General features: G+C 32.5%; 1 pseudogene; it reads left to right on the top strand.

Moving 5' to 3' along the window:
- The first annotated feature begins 3,642 nt into the window (after window positions 1-3,642).
- LOC120148790 lies at window positions 3,643-6,664 on the top strand (annotated as a pseudogene).
- Window positions 6,665-7,870: the final 1,206 nt, after the last annotated feature.

Raw genomic sequence — 7,870 nt, 5'->3', positions numbered from 1 at the left:
AGTTCAATTCTATCACTAAAGTTTATTACTCAATTGTAATGTGATTTAATTTTATCATTAAAGTTTGAAATTCATTCATTTTGGCATACTTTGATTTTCAATTAGATTTACCACTCAATATTAATTTTGATAACTTAACAACAAAAAGATATTATTTCAATTAAGCTGTTTTAGTGATAATACATAGTTTGATCTCCTTAAAGGTCCTAGATTTAAGCAATTTATTGTCCAATGGTTAAATATTTTTGAATAGACACCACTTTGTAATTTTTTTATATAATGAAATAAACTTAAAAATTTAAATAGATATTAAAAAAAGAAAAATTAAGTTTATTTTATAATTGATAGAGCATAAATTAATTGACATGAATGTTATTGTAACATCTACATTATTAGAATTTGTCTAGTATTGTTTAAATATGTCTGGAAAGTTTCGAAGGTTAAAGATTGTTTAAATAGGCTTAATACAAAAAATAAGATAATAAATTATGTCTCGAAAAACGTTTAGTGCCTAAAGAATTTTTCGTTAAAATAATTGTCTAGTGTTTTCTTCATTGCTTTTAAGTGTTCGGATGTTAATCTACATTAAAAATCGTCGTCAAGTGACACGTGTCATGTTCTGATAATTTTAAGAATTTTTATTTAAAATAAAATATATTTAATAAAACCTTACATTTTTTTCAAATCTTAAAAAAAACCAAAACCTTTAAAACTTTAATTTTAATCCAGTTGTCGCCGCCACACCCAACGACGTATGACCGACCAACCAACCACGAACAAAACCCTCATATTTTCACAATCGATCGAACACTCAAAAATGGTTTAAATGAAAGATTTTATTTTAAGATTTTGAAGGATTTATGTTTAGGAATTTATAGATTTAGGAGGATTTAGTGTTCGATCGATTGCGAAAGTATGGGATTTTCGTCATGGGTGGTTAGCCGGTCACACGTCGTTGGGTGTTCGACCGATTGACGGTGTTGGTGGTTGTCGGCTGTGGCAACGGGATTAAAATGGTAACATGACACGTATCACTTAACGGAGATATTTAACGGCGCTTAACGCCCAAACACCTAAAATTATAACGGAGAAAACGTTAATCACTTATTTTAACGAAAAATTCTTTAAATACTAAAACGTTTTTCGAGGCATAATTTGTACACTTAATTTTGTATTAAGTTGTTTAAATATTAGGAAAGATTTTTCCTTCAAGAAAGATCCTCAACTCTTGTATATGGAGTGTATATTAGTAGTGTTTTTAATGTATTATGTCAATATTGTTATCACGTGTAACATTTTGAAAAAACGATTTTAATAATGTAGTTAAAGCAACTTATGTCTTGTATATACAACTTCACAATAAATGGAGGTTGCAACATTTAATGCTCATACATTTTATAAAATGTATACTATTGCCAACATTTTATCGGTTTCATACATCGTGAAAATTCTATAAATATAATGTTCATGTGGTGAAATTTGTAAGGGGTGTTTTTATTGCTTTTGAGAACATCAAACCAATAGTATAATAGATTTTGTTATTAGTCGGACTAATTAAATATAATTTTTTTTAGTTTGAGATTTCACATACTAAGTTGTTCTACGTAATTGTTTACTTGTGATCCATGTTTTGTATTTTGAAGAAGTATTTTACAAATTAATTTGGCATCTACAATTCCCATTTTTTAATAAATTTTATGCATTTTTTTAATATTTTTCTCTTTTAGTATTTTGCAATCCCAAATTCCATACTTGAATGTTCTTTTATTTTTATTATATATCTTCTATAATATTAACATTTTTATCATAACTAACTATAACCTTAAGTCCTTTTCTTCTCTTAAAATATCGAACCAATAAAATTAGGAACAAACACTAAACACATTATACCTAAAAATAAATAAAATATCAAAGGGAGAGGTTAGAAGTGATTTTCGGGCATGAAAGTCACTTTTGATAGAAAATATCTTTAACGGTTTAGTCAAGTTCGCATAAAATTTAGGGTAAAATGTACATTTAGTATTTAAACTATCAATTTTATTTTGTTTTAGTACCTAAACATTCATTTATTTCGAAATTGTATCTAACGTTTACTTTTTGTTTCATTTTAATATCTCGCCGTTAAAAACTTAACGGAACTACCGTATGTGGTATTTTTTATGGGTAAATTACACCATTCATCACTTAACTATCTTCTCACTATTATTTTGGTCATTAAAGTTTAAAAAATTCAATTTAAACTCAACTTTCAAATTGCTCATGTTTTAACCACTCTAATTTATTTTATTAATATTTTTGTGACATGAAATTATTAATATATAATTAAAATACAAAAAATAAACTTGAAAGTTAGAGTGATTAAATTAGGGGTAATCTAAAAATTAAATAATTAAATTAAAAAATTAAACTTCAGTGACCAAAATCTGAGTAAAAAGATAGTTGAGTGATGAGTGATTTAATTTATGCATAAAATATAATATTTTTAACAGCGAGGTACTAAAATGAAACAAAATGTAAACGTTAGGTATGATTTTGAAAGAAATGAAAATTTAGATACTAAAATGAAATATACTAATTGTTTAGGTACTAAACATGTAGTTTACACTAAATTTATCATGTCCGTGTAAAGTATTCCCTGTGCAAAACATCTTGGCTGACAAGAAATACTTTTATTAAAAGAGTATCATTTTAAAAATTAATCATGAATGATTATTATGTAAATGATAATTATGTTGTACTAATCGTCTCAAATATTAAATCATCTTATTTAAATTAATGAAGTTCACATTTCCCATTAAAAATATGGTAAATTAATTACCTGTTCTACATTAAAGAAATAAAACTAAACTGTAAAATTGAACTACTTCAATGTCGGTTTTTTCCTTCTTTTTCCAACATTTATTGTAAAAATTATTGAAGACAATAAGATTGAAGTACTTCAAAGTCTGTTTTTGTTATTGTTTTCAATTAAGCGTGAAATTTTGTAGAAGGTCCTGCTATTACGTGTTTTTTTTTCAAAAAATAAGAAACACCTCCATATTTTTTATATTGTTGATAAATTTTTTCACATTTAAAAAAACAATATTTGATCGTGTTAGAGTTATGACTCAATTTCTTTCTAGACCAACCCATGAAATTACAATCAAAACAGTGGTAGAAATGTCAGACATGCTGGGTGGGTGATGTAGGGAATAGGTTTTAATATGTTTGATCTGTTTGATCCCAATAAATGGAAAGTAGTGATTAAGGTTTGTAATGTAACAATTGTAACAAATATTGTATTTTTTTGACTATGAAATACGTCAAATTATATATGTCATATCACCACAAATTTAAAAGTTTACAAAGTTAATGGTCTCCAAATTGAAAATACAAATTTCGAAAACTACAATAAAAAAGACTAAATTCATTAAAAACACAAAACACGGACCTTGTATCGAATTTGACCCAAATTAAATAAACTCATCCAGAATTCTTCAATCAACGGTCAGATGAGCGTAGCCAAATCGAATGGTCGAAAATAGTCGTTGGACTGTAACGGCTACATTCGTTATTTTAAAATAAATAAACCTTCTTTAAAAAAAAAAACAATTTCATTTTTCAATCTTCTGCTTTCTTTGTTTCATCTTCTTCCTCAGCCAGAAAACGAAAATGGCTCGAACCCCATCTTCATCTTCGAAACTAAACCAAAACCATATGAGAACACCCCAATCTAAGCACCGTTTGAACTTCATAGCCAAGGAAAACCCACCGGGAGAACACCCTGTTGAAGTCATTGGTCGAATAAGAAACTACCCCGGTGGTGATGATAACCAGAAAGACAAAATCCCCATCTCATTTCTCCATATCAATCCCGATAGCAACACTCTCAGGGTCCGGGCCGATATTGGGTACCGGGACTTTTCCCTGGATGGGGTTTCTTCTTCCGAGGAAGAAGGTCTTGATGTTTTTTATAAGAAATTCATCGAGTCGAGAATCAATGGTGTGAAAATGGGTGCTAAGTGTACAATTATGATGTATGGACCAACTGGTTCAGGGAAGAGTCATACCATGTTTGGGTGTTCAAAGCAGCCTGGGAAACTGCAATTTTCGTTGAATTGTTGGGGTTATTGTTTGATTCTCTTTTTTGCAGGGCACATTTTGGAGTTCAATTTGATATTTACATTGTTTTATGTTCTTTTAACGTAAATAAGGATGCTAATTTGTCAATGTTAGGTGTTAATTGCACTCTGAGAGCTTAATTTTCCTTCTGATATATTGATTGATGAGTGATGATGACTGCAATTTTTTTTGTATCTGATAAACTTTTGCCATGTATTATGTGTTTGCAGGTGAAACTTGAAGTGATGGGAAAGAGAGTTAAGAATGCAACTTTCATATCTGGAGATGAAGCTGGAAAGATTTCAAAAGAGATTCAGAAAGTGGAGAAGAGAAGAATTGTGAAAAGCACTTTCTGCAATGAAAGGAGTTCTCGAAGTCATTGCATGGTATGACTTTCTGTAAATTCTAAACCCACTTGTCTCAGATTCTTGTTACATATGAGAAAAAAGTTCACATTTTTTCAATTCTCATAGATAATCCTTGATGTTCCGACTGTTGGGGGAAGGCTGATGCTTGTAGACATGGCGGGATCCGAAAATATGATCAAGCAGGTCAAACTGGATTCGAGGCCAAAATGCAGGTAAAAATCTGTTGTTCATGTTGTGATTGATCATTCCTTACAATGTAGTATCCCTGATTTCTTTTGGCATCTTGTTTACTTTGTACCGAAAAATAACAGACGGCAAAGATAAACCAGGGAAACATAGCACTGAAGAGAGTTGTTGAATCCATTGCAAATGGAGATTCTCATGTACCCTTCAGAGATAGTAAGTTGACAATGTTGCTCCAGGTAAAGTTCAAGTAGCCCTTTTTTGTCATTCATGGTGAACACAAAAGTGTTTTTTTGAAGTTTGCCTCATGAACATCATTGTGCACCAGGACTCTTTTGAGGATGATCAATCAAAGATCTTAATGATACTTTGTGCAAGTCCAGATCCTAAGGACATACACAAGACAGTTTGCACCCTTGAATATGGAGCGAAAGCGAAATGTATCGTCCGCGGTCCACATACACCGAACAAGGACAAAAATGAAGATTCATCATCTGCTGTTATCTTAGGATCCAGGGTAGCAGCAATGGATCAGTTTATACATAAACTACAGATGGAGAACAAGCTTAGAGAAAAACAGAGAAACGAGCCACATAAAGAACTCTTGAAGAAAGAAGAAGAAGCGAAGGCCCTAAGAGCTCTTGTTGAACGGAAGGGCTCTTCAGGGGCAAGTGAAGAAGAAATCAACGCAAAGGTAAACAAGCAGACACAGATATTAAAACTTGAGTTGGAGAAGAGACTACACAAATGCAGGCAAATGGCTGAAGAGTTTGTTGAAATGGAAAGGAGAAGAATGGAAGAAAGGATACTGCAGCAGCAAGAAGAAGTTGAGATGCTAAGAAGGCGGTTGCGGGAAATTGAATTCGAGTTATGCAGATTGAGGGGTGGAAGTAATGGTGAGGAAAATGAAGCAAAGGAGTTGGACGGTGGAAGCAGCAGCTTTGCCAAAAGGCTGATTGTGATTTATGGTGATGAGATCCCAGGGATGGTTAAGTCAATGGACCTTGACATAGTTGATCCTGAACCAGTTATGCATCAAAGTACTGGCATTCAAGGGTTTTTGAATCATCCTCGGGCTGCAAATCCTGATGGTTTTGCACCACAGTTTGGTTCGAAAACAGGTTTGAGCACTGTATATGAGGAAGAAGAAATCGAAGAGGAAGAAGTGGAGAAGTTGGTAATAGAGGAAAAGATGGTGTGCTCAAGTGAGATAGTTAATGATACAATAATGTCAGAATCGTCTCCTCTAAAATCTTATTCGACACCTACACAGCCGGATTCCGACTCTTCGAGATTATTGAGAATCCAGAACATCTTTACACTTTGTGGGAACCAAAGGCAGCTTTCTCAAGAAATCAGAACTCAAACATCTCCAATGAAAATTTTGGACAAGGAAAACTCTCCACCTGGTTCAAGGGCAGTGCCCTTGAATGGGGAAGACTGCATAGATTCCCAGATTGAAGTCAATGTAAAATGGGAAGCATCCAAGGAAAATCCTGGAAACGTCATCACAGCATTTAAGGTTGTAAAAGATGCAACACTTGCTGATCTCAGAAAGTTGATTGAGATCTATCTTGCTGCAGATAATCAAGCTTTCACTTTTCTATTGCTTGGGGTAAATTATTATTGAAACTCATTTCCTTGCATATGTCTGTTCAAATGTACTTAAAAACTTGTACAAATATGCAGGATCCGACCGGGCCAGCAGTGAAGAAAGAGAATGAAGCCACTGTCAAGGCTAGCAAGCTTCCACTATGCAGCAATGGTTATCTGGCATGCTTGAGGCCGGCAAAAGATCTGCAGATAACAAATCAACTCCCATTAACTCCCATGGAAAACAAGCTTCCACTCACCCCCAACAACTCGATTCTCGTATCAAGGTGATGAGGTATCTCCCAAGCTATCGACTCACACTCAGTGAGTCCCTCTTGCTTTAACTCGAGGAGACTAGGATCAGTGAAGCCATGCGTACATATTCGTATGTACTTTTTGCCTGGTTATGGATTGATATATGCGAACCTTCTGTAACACAATATGCAACAATATATCTTCTGGTTATGGATAGCAACACTTCCTCGATTTCCATAAATTTTCTTTGTAACTTTTATCCTCCTCCAGAAGCGTATACTCCATTTAATATCTAATTTTAACATTCTTTTTAAATATTTAAAAACATACACGTACAATATTCTAACTACTAAAATATTTAAAGTAAACAACTTGATCCCTATTCTAATATTTCTGTTTGTATTTTAAATATTTTTTTTAAATCATAATTACCGTTACATTTTTTATCATCCTTAAATTTAATCATTGACTTAACGGAAATAATGTTGTGGTATGACTTAAATATTTGGTCCAATCCAAAATCTAAAATCCATTTCTCATTTTCCAACGTCATCGCCGTCCCTTTGCTCTGTTGAAAGTCAATGGGTTATTCGATGCATTAATGCATCGAATGGAGGAGTAAAAAGCAGCCTCAATTGTTGAAAAAATGAAAGGGTAAAATTTCACTATTAGTACCTAGACTTTTGGATATTTATAAGATTAATCCTTAAGCTTCAACTATAAATACCCTAACCCATTTAGCTTCAAAACCATCCCAAATCATTCTAGCTTTCTCTCAATACTAGAGAAATTAGAGAGTTTTCTTGAGAGTTGTTTTCTCCTTTTTATCAATAGAGAATTGTTATTGTTTTCTCTTTGTTAGATCGAGAGAAGTTGTAATTCCTATTTTCTCATAGTGAAATTCTTCTACCGTTGCTCGTGATTTTTACCCTATATTATTTAGGGGTTTTCCACGTAAAATTTGTATCTTCTTTATCTTCATTTTTATTTTCTCAAATTATCAGTTGCGATTTTTCTCTATCTGATACCTGTATTCTGCAATAATTGGTATTAAAGCCATATTAGAGTGTGTAATATCTACTTATTGTCTTTGTGGTTGCTTCCAAAAGGTGGATCCTCCAACATAAGAAAGTAAGAAGGTATTACACATTCTTTAAAGGTTCCAAAGAACTATTCACGATAGTGAAATAGTGAGAGTTATATGTAATAGAAGCTATGACAACGAAATTTGATATTGAAAAGTTCAATGGGAGAAATTTCTCATTGTGGAAATTGAAGATGAATGTCATCCTGAGGAAAGGCAGTTGTCTAGCAGCTATCAGTGAAAGGCCGGTAGATTTCACAGATGACAACAAAAGGATCGAAATGGA

The sequence above is a fragment of the Hibiscus syriacus genome, unplaced genomic scaffold (genome assembly GCF_006381635.1).
Source record: "Hibiscus syriacus cultivar Baekdansim isolate YM2019G1 unplaced genomic scaffold, ASM638163v2 tig00110987_pilon, whole genome shotgun sequence".
NCBI lineage: Eukaryota > Viridiplantae > Streptophyta > Magnoliopsida > Malvales > Malvaceae > Hibiscus > Hibiscus syriacus.
This window is presented reverse-complemented; position numbering and strand designations above follow the sequence as displayed.